Here is a 15846-nt window from a genome sequence, read left to right as displayed (position 1 = left end):
TTGGTAGGACTCTACTCAGGACTCTCTGTTCTAATGAACTACCTTTTCTTCTGGGAAAAATCTCAGAGCCCGTGATCTGGGCACTGGGTGAAGACAGGGCCTCTAGTCTTTTTGGCTTGCCTTTTCCAGCTGGGAACCTCTGCTCACAAATGAGCTGATGCAAGAACAATGGTGGTCCCAGTATTTTCAGCTGACCATCCCATAGTAGGACCTGCACACCTATGAGTAGGGCTGGGTGGAAGAAGGCAGCCCCAACCTCTCTGCAGCACTCTCCTGCAATTTAGCCTCTGCATCTCAGTCTTGGAGGGGAGGAGAAATGCTGGCTGCCTGACCCTCCCAGTAAGATACCCTATCTCTTGACTGGGAGATTAGGGGACAGGAAGCCCCATCTTCTTGACCACATCTGCTCAGAATGAAGGAAAGGAGCTATCTCGGCCGATGCCATAGATTCTTTCACTGTTCTGACTGAGTTTTAGTAGATTTCCCTGAATAAGTGTTCTTTCATTTGCTGTACAGCCTAGGACAAATTCCAGGAACTTTAATGGGTTGGCTTTTTAAATCACTTTCACCAGTTATTCTGTTTCACTGAGGAATGGGTCCAAGAAGCTCCTCACACTGCTCTTCCAGAAGAAGGACTCTTCTAAAAGGAACAGATTCATAGAATTTGTGAAAAACACATTTAAAGAATGACATTCAATAATAATAATAATAACAACAACACAACAACAACAAAGCCATTTAAAGCAAGCTGGTTGATACTCTGTGTTAGAAAATTTCATGTGTCGTCTATTGATGAACCTGCCTGACCACATACCTGAGCTTTCTTCTTCCTCACAAGCTCTCCAGTAATTCAGTTTGTTTTCCTTTCTGCTTCCATTAGCTTCCACCTGAAACAATGAATTTGATATCTTAGTGGATGCCCACCCCCAAATTTCAACTCTTCAGGCCCCCCTGGGACCTCAGAGTTTGCAGAGGAAGCCCATTCCTCCATAGTAAGAGCTGGCACTTCCCATGCCTGGGATGATACTGCAGAAGCATCTTTCCTGCAAAATAAGTGTCTTCATCAGAAGCGACCTTACCATCTCTGCTGACTGCAGGAGTTAACTTGGGCTAAATCTCAGAAGAACCAATCTGTTGATCTGCAGGACCTGATAAAAGTGAAAAGAGATTGATTACACCCAAAAAGATCCAAAAGAACCAGCCGATAAGACAAGAGGGATTGTAATTGTGGCACTAAATCTTCTATTTTGAGATTAGGGCCTCCGGTATAATTTGATTTAACAAGTGTAATTGAGCTTGTCCTTTTAGAAAGTTTTTTCTCTTTTCTTTGTCTTCCATTCATCTCACCAAACCTTAACAACTCTGTACATTATACATTTACAATGTGTATCAGTTTCAATCACTCTTTACTAGGGAGGCGACTGGCCAACTGGCTGTGGATATGCTCCTAAAGTGTGAATAAGGAGTCCTGGAGCAATCCCCCTCCTCTCCAAAATGTAAAGTGAGACAGGTTTGAAGAGGTTGGGGTGAGCTAAGGCCAAGACATCAGTAAGAGCCTAGAGAGAACAGAAAACCTGCTCTAACCCCACATTCCAGTCTAAAGCTCATAATGTGGGCCTTTTAAAGCCTCATATGAAGGTTTGGCTATGACTTCGAACTGGGGAATCCAGATTTGGCAATATCCAGCCATACCTAGGAAGGTCCTTCATGGTCTCTTGGTGTTGGGAGGCTGCGTGGGAGTAATGAGTTCTTTCCTTGAGGTGCTCAGTTGTTGTTGCCCTGGTGAGAGTACAAATCCTAGGTATGTAACTGGTTGTGGTGAAATCTGGGCTTTGTATCACCAGGAGCCAAGGAAGTGTCCCAAGGTTTGGATTTTGAGGGTGCGGGATCAAGGGAGCTAGAACATAAGACTGGATATGCAAAAATTCCTTTACTTGGGGACACTTTGTCAACATATAACATTTAATGCTTAGGCAAGGGCCTCAGGGGATTGGACAAACTCAACATAGTAAGGAGGCTCTTAGAAGGTTAGAAAAATCAAAAGCCCATACTGAGCAGAGTAGAAATACCTGAGGTTCTTGGAAGATGATAAAAGAAAAACTTAAAAGTTGACAGGAGAATGGGCATGCTGGAATGGTTATATTATGTAAGGCCAGAAGACCCACAGGAGAGTTACATTTCATGGAAAAGCCCAAAGAACACAACATTCACAAACATCAGGAACGTGCCGATGGGAGGGGCACCACATCACTAAGAAGCTCAGTGTCACTCTCCTCTGAAGGCCAGCAGCAGTGATAGGAGCGCTGTGCAGAGCTGGGATCATTAACACATATGGCGATGATGGAGATTTAAAGCTAACAGAAGTAATGTGTGAGCACTGAACCAGCAGAAACCAGGAGGCTGCAATTACCCTAACAACAGTGACAGGGGGACAGCCAAGAGTCCATGATGCACAGGGAGTTGTAAAGATGGCTAATAGAATGTGTTGTTGGTAAAGAATGCTACATCTAAATGGATCTGAGCAATGGGTTGTAGAATATAAAGAAACAGTGCAAAAAAGAAAATAAAGGCTGCACAACATTCCTACACTGCACATACAAGTGCATCCATCCAAGAGGTGAGAGAATGCAGGACTTCCAGGAGTCAACAGCAGGCAGGTAAGTAAGCAGTGACCCACACCCCTATTAGGAGCTTGGAGAAGAGAATGACACGTAGCTGCCAGAGGGGCAACTCATTAGTAAGTGATAATTATGAAACAGAAAACTGGAGGGTGAAAACAAGAGAGGTAAAACTGATGATCAGAGAAAGATAGGTTTTTCCCACATGGCCTTTGGGGTAGGGGTAAGAAGGGTGGGGTCAAATAAGAAAGCCCAGAGGGCCGGCCAAGTGGCTTGTTGGTTAAGAGTTGGCTTGGGAGAGCAAGCACTGAGCATCAGGACCTCTGGTTTGGATCCCACATGGGCCAGTGACGCTGCGCCCTCTACAGCTAAGATGGTGAAGAACAGCTCAACCTGGAGCTGGGCTGCTGTGAGTTGCCAGCGTCAGCGTAGGCTGCAGTGGGGCTGCAGTGGGGCTGCAGTGGGCTGCCATGAGCTACCTTGAGTGGCTGGCAGCCAGTGTGAGCTGCCATCCAATAGCTGGTGACCTTCTGCCTCAGCCAGGAAGAATGCAGTGATCACAATACCAACATGGGTCAGTGAAGCGAGGTCCTCCACAACTAGACTGAAGAACAAAAGGACAGCAACTTGTGTGTTCCCTTTCCCCGATTCCCCAATGCTGTTCCCCTTCCCCAATTCCACAATAAAATCTTAAAAAAAAGAAAGCCCAGAACTTGTAAATGGATTCCTTAGGAGGAATGAAAAGGTGGTAATAGTTAATGAGCCAAAACAAGAAGCTGAGTCTCAGCTCCGTGTGCTCCAGGCTGGAACTATTCCTGGAAGAGCAGCTTCATCATCCCATGTCCTGCAGAGGCACCTATGGGTGCGATTGCAGATCTCCCCCTCCCCCCCCTCCCACACACACACACTACCTCAATGTGTCAAATTACACCCAAACCCTTTGTAGCCTTGGTCAGCACCTAGTTACTCTTCGTCTCTGGAGTCACAGTGAAACTGGAAACTGAGAATCTTAAAGTAGGGTTTACAAATACAGAGTGGTCATCTCACAAGCAAATACTGGTCTCAGTAATAGCATCACAGACCCTCTCAACAACAAGTTTTCCTCCTCTTCCCCTGCCTCCCATTCTAACTATAGCTCCCCTTCTTAAAGCCTCCCATCTTCTTTCTGAGGCCCTCTGTTGGGACAAGGTCCAAGAGAGCAGTAGAGCCAGGCTCTGGACCTCACCTGGAAAGGTGCTGGCTCAGTTTATGTAACCCGCACATGTGCCGGGCACATCTCTATGTAAACATTTATGAAACCAGTTGGCCATGAGCCACTATTGTTCTGTATGCTATATAACTGCTGTGGCTGCGTTAGTGAGTGGGATGTGTGAATGTTGCGTTCTACATCTCGACCGGCTGACATCAATATAGTTAGAGTATTGGCAGAAGTTTCTTTTTGTGTCTCAACTGGCCACCATCGAGAATGTAGCTATGAACCCACTATCCATGGCTCCGTTATTCATCTATTTTGCTCTCATCATATGCTGTATTCACCTGCCAGGTGCTGAGCTCCTGCGTTATATCTGGCATGAAACTTGGCACAGTCAGCGGTAGGATTTGGTGCAGGCCAGAGGCATGGAGGGTGGGAGGTGGATTAACATGTGGTTTGCAGTAGCCACACTATTGGAGACCTGCCCCCCCCACCTCATGAGTGGGAGGCGATGGATTGGTCCCCTAAAGTCTCAGAGGAGACCTTATTGAAGTTGGAGGAGTCTTTTGAAAAGCGCATTGGTGCCCTGGCGGCTGAGGGTGCTATGGACTGGATGTTTCTTACAACTCTCCGAAAGGTGGTGGAGCAGTCTGTGCATGGAAACTTAGTTACAGGAAACCTGTGAGGACCTGCACCAGTAGCAGGAAATGCAATTTGCCTGGGAGAAAACTCGGGGTCTTTTAGAAGTAAATGTACAGTCTTGGAGGGAGAGAAAGGAACAGCTACCCCAGTGTGGGGAGGCCTCTCCCACAGTTGTAGACACCTCTGAGGAAGATGATAAGGATGAAGAGGGGTTGGTCCTCACTCCCCGTTTCCAGGCCAGGCTCGTGGTAATGCAGACGGTAAAGGTGCAGCAACCCCGTGGGGCCCCTGGACAACAGCCTCCCATGCCATAGATGGTCCAACACCATCTGTTCTGACCACATATCCAGGCACCGCTGATGGACTTGGGGTCCTGCTTGCAGCAGAAGCCCTCTGAGTCGTTAGCCACTTAGTTATTGCAGTTATGGAATGTTGGGGCGGACAGTCTACTCCTGTTAGGATTAGAGATGGGGAAGTTGGCTTTCGTCACCACCCACCCAGCCTTACGGCAACAGTTACGGAGGCACTGGGCTGCAGCGGGACGCAGTGTGGACACTGAGGGCCACCCTCTGGGACATTACTTGGACTGGACTGAAACTTTTTCGCAGGCCAGGTGAATTAAACCCACCCCTGGTTTGGGTACTCAGTGTGGGAGGGCGGTGGTCTACTACAGCAGCCTTTATTGTTGGGGTTTGTGGATGCAGTGTTCCAGTTTCCTTGCACAGAGCCCCTTGTGGAAGACGCTCGTTGCATAGATTGTGAGGTGAGACCTGGATGGGTGGAGTGTTGGGACGAGGTCCAAGACAACTGTAGAGCCAGGCTCTCGACCTCATGTGGAAAGGTGCTGGCTTGGTTATGCAACCCACACATGTGCAGGACGCATCCCTATTGTGGGAAAGATGTTAAGAAAACGTGCCTTCTTCATTGGCTGATGTTAACTTTTGTCTATTAGCTTTTTTGCTCCTTCACGTTAGAGGCTGCATGCGGGGTGATGGTAGGCTTAGGGTTAAGAGAATTCTTGGTCAGCGGTTGACAGAATTCCCCCTTTGTCTCATTCCCGGCAGGGAAGATATGAGATGCTGCTGCTTTCTGTCTGTGTTGCCCACATCAGCAGATAAAGTGAAAGAGGTAACTTTGTTATATCAGGATTATATGACAGGCACGATGCCAAGCTGTGGAAGGAGAGAATAGTAGGGATTGTTTTCATCAGCTGGATAGGCAACATCGTTATCATTAACTGCCAAACCCTTCTGGAACTGGCTATTCCTTGAGAGGGGAGACAGGAACAAAGCTTGACTTTGGGGTGCATCTAAAGAGATACATAAGAAAGACCTCAGTTGTAATGGAAGGAATTTTGCTGTTTCAAAAACATGGTTGTTAGAAAAGAATTGCTGTTCCAAAGGATTGCTGTTTTCAGAAGATTGCTGTTTCAGAGGATTGCTGTTTCAGGACTGCTTTTCAGGAGAGCATTGTTTCTGGACAATACAGCTTACAGCATTGGAGGATGGCCGTGCTTTAAGACTTAAACTTACATAGCTGGCAGCATTGGGGGACACCCCAGTTTCCAGCTATGGACTTGGCGAGGTCTTTTGGTTGCAGTAGAGAGTTCTTGTGCTGGTGAGTTCATTCTAGCGTTTCCTGGTACTTGTATGCAGCCTGCAGCTTGCAGCGTCAGGAGACTCCTGACTACCAGCCGTGGACCTGGTGAGGTCTGACTGTTTCCTGATCTCTCTAGGGTTACTTCCCAGAATTCGGTGAGCTTCTTTGGCATATTATTTCAATACACAGCAAAACCTTGGATTGCCAGTAACTTGTTCTGTGAGTGTTCTGCAAGACAAGCAAACATTTCTAATAAATTTTAACTTGATAAATGAGTGATGTCTTGCAATATGAGTACTATGTGATGCTGAACGTCACATAGTCACAACTGAGCCAATGATTCTTCTTTCTCTCTCACTGCGGGACTGTGGGTGATCATCTCCCATGCTCAGATGCTCAGTCTCAGGCCGTGGTTTTTGGCAGAAATCAGTGATTTTTCAGAACATTGGAAGGTGCCCACAACTGGCACTAGTGTATTTTTTTGTCACTTCAAAGCATCTATGGATAGTTGTGGAGGAGACCTCATCTGCAGAGGAGGAGGAGAAAAAGGCGGAGGAATCCCTCACTTCAAATGAGATTAGGGAGATGTGTAAAATGTGGGAAACAGTGCAAAATTTTGTAGAAAAGCACAACCTGTATAAAGCTGTAGTAGTGAGAGCGATGAATCTGTTTAATGACAATGCAATGTCACATTTCCGCGAAATCCTCAAAAGGAAGCAAAAGCAAGCGTCACTGGATAAGTACCTTGTTAAAGTTGCACAAAAAGAAAAAGATTCCATTGAGCCAATAGATAGCAGTGATCTCGTGACAGTGAGAGTCGTCCTACACAATAACCTTCCTCGCTCTTGTCTCCCTCACACCAGCCACGAACGTTTTCAAAGGAGAGTGCAGGTTATTTTGTTTTATTCTTTATATTTTGTATTTTCTTTATTATTTTATATTATCTTACAGTATTGTAATAATTTTTACATGAATATTTTTGGGTTGTTGAATGAATCATCTGAGTTTCCATTATTTCTTATGGAGAAATTCGCTTTGATATACAAGTGCTTTGGATTACAAGCGTGTTTCCAAAACAAATTAGGCTCACAAACCAAGGTTTTAGTTTATATGTACATATATGGTTTAGTCTTAGTTGCCTTTTACCTTCTGTTATTGCATTCTTCAATTGCTCTGATTGTGTTTGTCTTCTACTATTGTAAATTGCTAATACATTGATTGGATATTGCTAATAAATTGATTGGATATTGCTCATATTGATTATATATTGCTAAAAAATCAATTAGGTCCTCCCTGGCGTGTACTCCTCTCTTCCTCTTTTCCTCCGCTCACCATTACAACCATGAAATCTCATCTTTCTGGGCCAGCCAGTATCCCATGACCACGCTAGGTGATGATATTGTATAAAATCCCTGCAAACTCAACTTGCTCCAGGACAGCTCTGACTGGCAATTCTCACACTAGTGTTCCACCAGGTTGGCTAAGCTTTGTGGAGCCCACATTGTAATTTCTAATCTTCTGTCTGCCCAGTACTGTTTCGTCCCCCTTCTTTCACAGATATTAATCCCTAATAAACATCACAGGCACACCTCCAATCCCAACTCAGTGTGTGCTGTAGGAGAATTAACCTCTGACAAACTATGTTTCAATATGACATTTAAAGTCTCAATAATTGACCTGGATTGAGCCGCTCAGGTGTTCCAGAAAATTTGATGATTATGATAGAAAATACTGAGAGTTTATATGTTCCAGGCACTTTTCTAAGCACTTTACATATATAAACTCAATCCTCTCAACAACTCTATGAGATAGGGACTACATTGAATCTCATGTTGCAGATGAAAACTTGAGGGAGAATTAAACTGACTCACCAACATCCCACAGATAGTAAGTGGTAGAACTCGGAATGAAACCCAGGCAGTCTGTTTCCAAAGCTGTGACCAACTATATACTTTAGTGTCCATCTCAATCCTAGCATAGAAATTTGTCCTGAAAGTTCAATCTGGTCGGTAGATTTAGCAGTTTTGCTCAGTAATAGTAATTAAGATAGGGAGGAGTAAAGAGGTTTGGGCTATATTATGGAGGCAGGATATATAGGATATTCTTGTTTGGGAGTAGTAGTAAGGCAAAGAGAGGAAACAAGTATTGTACATCAATTTTAGCTTGATTAAGAGTGAAAGTGGTAATGCTATTTCTTATAAGAAAAACTGTGGGAAGAACAGATTTTAGGGGATGGATCAAGTATTCAGTTTTTGATTAAAAGGGAAATGCTTAAGGCTTCCAGGGAAAGAGGTGACATCAGCAGTTAGCTAGGTGATTTTGGGCTTCAGAAGAGGTCATGTCACTGGGAGTCAAATGAATGTAGATGGAATTCAGACTCATGAAATGATGAATTTACCAAAGCAGAGAGGGTTGAGTCAGGACAAAGGGAAATTTGCAATGGAGCCATGAGGCACTTCAATATTCAGACATCATGTTGAAGAGAAGAAGTGGACTGTGTGAAGACTGAGTCCAGTGGGGAAATTGGAAATTCTAGTGTATGTGGTGGCCTGGAAGTCAGCAAAGGAAGGTGTTTCAAGAAGGAAAGAGTGGTCCATTGTGTCGAATGTGGCTGAAAGCTTGAGTGGGATGAAGACAGAGAAGTGATATTGAATTTACAATATGAATATATGAATATTACTGACTTTGACAAGCACAACTGCAGCACAGATGGGTGGTAGGGAGAGGAGGGAGCTTGACTAGAGTGACACAAGTCATGAATGGTAGAAAAGGATGTGGAAGCTATGGGTATAGACATATGTTGCATGATGATTTGTTCTGAGAAAGGGGTGTACCTGGAGAGGAAATGTGGTTCGGGGAGGGGTGCTTTAAGATGGGAGATACGAGAGCATGTCTGTGACCTATAGCAAGCATTCCAGCAGAGAGAGAGAGAGAGATGACACAGAAGAATCCAGTAATTTCAAGTCCAATTTCTTTGAGCAGCAAAAGAGCTAGGTATTAAGAGCATTAGTGGAGGGTTTGGCTTCTGATGGGTTCTTTTAAAAGATAGAAAGCTAAGTGCAGATATGCTAGTAAATTTGGCAGTGGAAGATGAGGATGTGTGATACTTTTTTCCCAAGGATGTATGATACAAGGATATAAACTGAGAGTGAAGGTGTTAAATAGTATTTTCAGAGAAAGATGACTGGAACTAGAGAACTAGCCCAGAAATATCCCTACTGATATATTTATAAGAAAATAGAATTTAGTCAAACAATTGTAAAAAGAATAACAAATAAGTAATATGAACAGATTATTAAGAACGCTAATAGGAAAATCGACTATTTGGAAACACAATGAACTTAAAGCCTCAACAGACACCCTATACTATAATAAATTGCAGGGACACTAAAAAGTTACTTTTAAACACTTATTGAAAAGTTAAATATCACTTATTGCTAACTTATTAAGCAAATCTAAAAGAAATATATGTGGATATTTTCTGAACTAAGAATGGGAATTATAAGGATACAATCACCTGAAAAATGCGAAGGAAAAGATAGATGGATATATGTAATTACAAAAATATTGTAACACTTCCCTGGCCAAAAAATCCTACTACATAGCTAAATAACTGAAAGTAAATATTGCCACATATTTAATTGTCAAATCGTTTGTGTGCTTGTCTATAAAGAGCTATAGAAATCATTAGGATCAAACAAAATAAGTAATATAGATGAAAAGATCTGCTACATTGCTTTAGTATGTTAATAGACTAGCAAAGAGAGTTCATGAGATTAGGCTGCACTAGGAAGACTATAGTGAGGTAGGCAGGCATTCCTATAACATGCTAGTCAAATACAAAATGTTTTTACCTTTCTGATAAGCAATTTGGCTCTTTGTAAGAAGAATTTTAGTTTCTCTACTTATAGCTTAGTAATTCCATTTCTAGAAATTTGACCTCAGATAAAATCAGATCCTCACATAAGAAAATTTGGGAAACCAAAACTAAATGTAAGCAAATGCCTAAATATATTACAGAGGATTCACATGATGAATTATTATGTAGTCATTTAAAATCATTTTTTCTTCCAGTTATAAAATAAATGCCATGGGGATGTAATGTACAGTGTGGTGACTATAGTTAATAATGCTGTATTACATATATGAAAGTTGTTAAGGAAGTAGATCTCGAAAGTTCTCATTACAAGAAAATAATGTAACTATGTACAGTGATGGATGCTAACCAGGCTTATTGTGGTGATCATTTTGTAATATATACAAATACACTGAATCACTATGTTGCACACCTGAAACATTATATGTCAATTATGTCTCAATTTGAAAAATTAAGTATTTAAAGACTATTTACTATTTATTCATACAATAGCCAGCATGTTATAAGCTGTTTGCCAAACTCTGGTCTATGTGTCTCACATTTATTATTTCATTCAGTCAACCTAAACATCATGAGATCATCAAGAGCCCTACTATTAGGAATACTTTAAGATGCGGAAACTGAGGCACAAGGTTTAATTTAGTGTTCAAAGATGTACAGATAATAAAGGGGGAGCAGAGATTCACACTCAGCACTCTGGTCCCCCCCATCCCTGCCATTCACTCCCTACCCCTACCCGAAAATGTCCCTTCTTACCAAGTGAGAATGTTTCACAACTTTTAACTGAAAAAAACCAAGACTTTAAACAACATGTATATAACGATTCACTAAAATACATATGTGAATAACCAAAACATGAAAGGAAAACTTTATAGGTGATTTTTTATTCTTTCTAAATTTCTGAATTTTCTCAGTTTTTATAATAAACTTGGTTAAATTTCATAGGTTAGCTTTCCTATTATGGTTTAGCTTTACAGATTAAGCAAATAAGATCAATTCTGTAAAGAAAAAAGTAGTCTGATTTTTCACATTTTTCACAAAGCACTATCCTAACAATAACCCCAGCTATGTGAACCCGGGTATTTTGGAGTTTCTTAAGTCAATAGATTTAAGTTCCCAGCTTTTGTTAAAAGATTTCCCACACTGATAAATCCTGTCCTCTGGGCACAGATACACACATACTTGCCTAAAGAATATGAGCTTACAATCAAGTGGGCTTCACCCCAGAGGCACAAGGTTGGTTCAACATATGTACATGGATCAGCATAATACACCACATAAACAAAATAAAGGAAAAAATATCATGATTATATTAATTTATGCAGAAAAACCATGACAAGATAAAAGTTCCATTTATGATTAAAATACTTAATAAAATGGGTGTAGAAGGAAAATACCATAAAATAATAAAGGCCATATAGGACAAATCCTCAGTTAATATCATAATTAACAGTGAAAAACTGAAGCCCTTTTCTCTACATTCAGGAACAAGACAGCATTGTCCCGTATCGCCGCTGCTATTCAACATAGTATTAGAAGTCTTAGCCAGAGCAATCAGGCAAGAGAAAGAAATAAAAGGCATCTGAATTGGGAATTAAGAAGTTAAGTTGTCACTTTTTGCAGATGACATGATTCTATATAAAGAAAACCCTAAAGACTCCACCAAAAAGCTATTAGAAACAATAAACAAGCATAGTTAAGTTGCCGGCTACAAAATCAATGTACAAAAATCTATTGCATTCCTATATACTAAAAATGAAACTTAAGAAAAAAACCTCCTTTTGCAATTGCAACAAAAAGAGTAAAACTCCTAGGAGTAAACTTAACCAAGGATGTGAAGGAGATATATGACATTTGTAAAATGTTTGAAGAAGGCATAAAGAAATGGAAAGACATTCCGTGTTCATGGATTGGAAAAATCAGTATAGTTAAAATGACCATGTTACCCAAAGCGGTATACAGATTTAATGCAATCCCTTTCAAATTTCCATTGGCATTTTTTAAAGAAATAGAACAAAAATCGTCAGATTTGTGTGGAACCACAAAAGCTCCCAAATAGCCAAAGCAACCCTAAGAAAAAAAGAACAATGCTGGCGGTATTATCACACTCCCTGACTTCAACTTGTATTACAGACCAACATTAATCAAAACAGCATGGTATTGGCAGAAAAACAGACATGCAGACCAATGGAATAGAATTGAAAACCTAGAGATAAACCCACATAAATATAGACAGATAAATTTCAACAAAGGGGCCAAAAATATACAATGAAGAAAAGACAGCCTCTTCAATAAATGGTGCTGGGAGAATTGGAAAGCCACATGCAAAAGGATGAAACTAGACTGCTATCTGTCACCATGCACCAAAAATTAACTCAAAATGGATCAAAGGTCTAAACATAAGACCAGAAAAAATAAACTGCATAAAAGAAAACATAGGTGCTGAAGTTATGAACCTTGGGTTCAATGAAGATTTTATGAATTTGATCTCAGAGGCAAGGGAAGTAAAAGCTAAAATAAATGAATGACACTACTCATATATCAAACTAAAAAACTTCTGCACATCAAAAGAAACCATCAAGAAGATAAAGAGTCAACCAACAGAATGGGAGAAAATATTTGCAAATAACACCTCCAATAAGGGGCTAATATCCAAAATATATAAGAGACTCATACAACTCAACAACAAAAAATGGGCAGAGGATCTGAACAGACGTTTCTCCAAAGAGGACATGTAGATGGCCAATAGACATATGAAAAGGTGCTCAACATCACTAATTATCAGAGAAATGCAAATAAAAACCACAATGAAATATCACCTTATACCAGTTAGAATGGCTATCAACAAGACAAATAATAATAAGTATCGGAGAGGCTGTGAAGAAAAGGGAACCCTCATACACTGTTGGTGGCAATGCATATTGGTGCAGCCTCTATAGAAGGTAGTGTGGAGGTTCTTCAAACAATTATGAATAGAATTACCATATGATCCAGCAATCCCTGTCCTGGGCATATACCACAAAAATCTGAGAACGTTTATCCATAAAGATATGTGTGGTCCAATGTTCATTGCACCTTTATTTACCATGGCCAAGACATGAAAACAGCCAAAGTGTCCTTCAATAGAGGACTGGTTAAAGAAGATGTGGTATATACTCACAATGGAATACTACTATGATGTAAGAAAAGATGAAATAGTGCCATTTGCTACAACATGGATGGATCTTGAGATTATTATGCAAAGCAAGTCAGACAGAAAAAGTCGAGACCATATGACTTCACTGATAAATGGGATATAAAACTGAAAGCAACAAAGGAACAAGACAAACAAATAAAGAAACAAAAACTGATAACACAGACAATAGTTTAGTGGTTACCAGAGGGTAAGGGAGTGAGGGGGGAGTGGTAGAAGAGGGTAAAAGGGATCAAATATATGCTGACAGAAGGAGAACTGACTCTGGGTGGTGAACACACAATGTGATATATAGATGATATAATATAGAACTGTACACTTGAAACCTATGTAACTTTACTGACCATTGTCACCCCAATAAATTTTAATTAAAAGAAAAAAGAATGTGAACTCCTTCCAATTACTTTGATGTTTTGAAACACATCTGTATATGTGTAAGATCATAGTCTTTAAAAATTCAAGCAAAATACACAACAGATGTCTCTCACCAGATATCTTTAACCCTTACTTCAAATGTGATGTTATCACATTTTCTTTTATTCATGTCTCTATTTTAATTTTAGATTGAATTTTAGTCAGTATAAAAATGTACCATTTAGACTTTCTCACTAGCTCAACATAAATATTGTCTTTATTTATGTATTCAATATGGATTGCTACGTAAGTCTGGAGTACAAGTCTGTTATTCTTTCTAACTAATTGCTCGAACAATCGTTTGCCTAATAAACAAGGTGCCCAATATATCCCCTGGGGGTACTGCTCTCTGATAATTGTCTTAGAATCTAACGCTAAGAAAAGCAGTCACCCTCTGATGTTAAGTGGCTATTGAAGTTGGGTCAGCCTAAAACTATTGGGTTGTGGGAAAAGTCATTACACATTTTTGCATAGTAAACATAGAAAAAATACATCATGACTTTTCCAATAACCCAATATTACTGTTTGTACGGCTAGATGACATTGAATTTAAAACTTTGTCCCCTACTGTGTCTATTTGGTAATCAGTCAGTATAAGTCCTACCACAGAGGGAGTCTAAGACATCCATTCCATGAATTTCTTCTTGTATTCCTTTGATAACATGAGCTTCCAAGGTCTGGGTGGTATGTCCCATGTGAGTGCAGGTTAAGGTTCACCAGCTACACAGTAGAATCAAAATCAATAAAATATTTAACTGTTTGTATCATCACACACAGAGTATCATATAAAGACTGGTTGTGGTTAGCATTCTGATTTAAAGAAGGATGGTGAGCGACAAGCCATGAGCCCTCCCTAGAAGGTAGATGGTGTTGGCAATATGTATTTTCCTAAAACCCTACTCAAGGCCCCCATGACCTCCCTATTCCTCAGGCTGTAGATGAGGGGGTTCAGGGCTGGAGTGAAAATCGTGTAGAAAACAGAAATGATGTTGTCCTGCTTGGGGCTGTGGAGGGAACTGGGCAGGACGCACATGAACGTGGCGGCTCCATAAAACATCCCAACAACAATCAGGTGGGAAGAACAGGTGACTAGGGCTTTCTGCCGCCCCTCATTTGAGGGCATGTGGAGCATAGTAAATAGGATTCATGTGTAAGAGGTAACTAACAGAAGGAGGAAGCAAAAGGAAAGTCACACTCATTACATACACCACGAGCTCATATCTGGAGATATTTGCACAGGCCAACTTCAGCAGAAGTGGGATCTCACAGAACAGGTGCCTGATTTTCCGGGACATGCAGAAGGGATAGTGCATGGTATACAAGGTGTGTCCTAGAGCACTTAGGGATGCCAGGGTCCAGGATGTGGCCACCATGAGCCAGCAGACCCTCGGACTCATGAGGACCATGTAGTTCAGAGGATGACAAATGGCCACATACATGTGATAGGTCATGAAGGCCAGTAGGAGGTCCTCTGCACCGCCCAGGATCAGTGCCAGAAATATCTGATGGGGTGTATCACCCAAAGGAAATAGTCATTTTGTTGTGCAGAAAGTTCACGAGGGCTTTCAGATGTGAAGAGGAGGTCCATCACAAGGAGGTCCTTGTGAGAGCTGCCCAAGCAAGAGGAACATGGGCACGCAGAGCCGGACCTCCTTTGTGATAACCAGGAGCAGCAGGCCATTGCTGGTCAGGCCAATAGGTACAGGAGTAAGACTGTGGCACAGAGCAGCTCAGGAGACCCACTGTCCTTCAGGATCCCCATGAATAAAAAGCCAGTTCCCAGGGTGGAGTTCCAGTGCTCCATTCCGTGATGTTTCTTTAGTTGCCTAGAAACAAATGGATTCTTTTTCTTTTTTTTTAAGATTTTTATTGGGGAATTGGGGGAAGGAAAACAGACAAGTTGCTGTCATTTTGGTCTTCAGACTAGTTGTGGAGGACGTTGCTTCACTGGCCCAAGTTGGCAGCATCATTGCGCTCATCCCGGGTGAGGCATTTCAGTTGCCGGCTTCTGGACGGCCGCTCATGGCAGCTGCTGGCCGCTCACGCTGACTGCTGGCCACACACGGTAGCCCGTGGCAACCCACTGCCACAGGGGCTGCAGCCTACGCAGTCGCCAGCGACTCACAACTACCCAGCTCCAGGTTGAGCTGTTGTTCAGCATCTTAGCTGTAGAGGGCAGTGTCACTGGCCCTCATGTGGGATCTGAACCGGGACCCTCTGTCATCCCAAGCCAGCTCTTAACCATCGCGCCACTCAGCCGACCCCTTTATTTTTTTTTAATTAGTTTCAGGTGTACAAAATGGATTCTTGG

At 41.7% G+C, this 15846-nt stretch overlaps 1 pseudogene; it reads right to left on the bottom strand.

Annotated features, from left to right (window-relative positions):
* Positions 1-14388: 14388 nt before the first annotated feature.
* LOC109378451 (olfactory receptor 2AG2-like) lies at positions 14389-15339 on the bottom strand (annotated as a pseudogene).
* Between the last annotated feature and the right edge of the window lie 507 nt (positions 15340-15846).

Source organism: Hipposideros armiger, unplaced genomic scaffold (genome assembly GCF_001890085.2).
Source record: "Hipposideros armiger isolate ML-2016 unplaced genomic scaffold, ASM189008v1 scaffold_2005, whole genome shotgun sequence".
Classification (NCBI taxonomy): Eukaryota; Metazoa; Chordata; class Mammalia; order Chiroptera; family Hipposideridae; genus Hipposideros; species Hipposideros armiger.
Note: the sequence above shows the minus strand (reverse complement) of the source record. Positions and strands in the feature narration are given on the sequence as shown.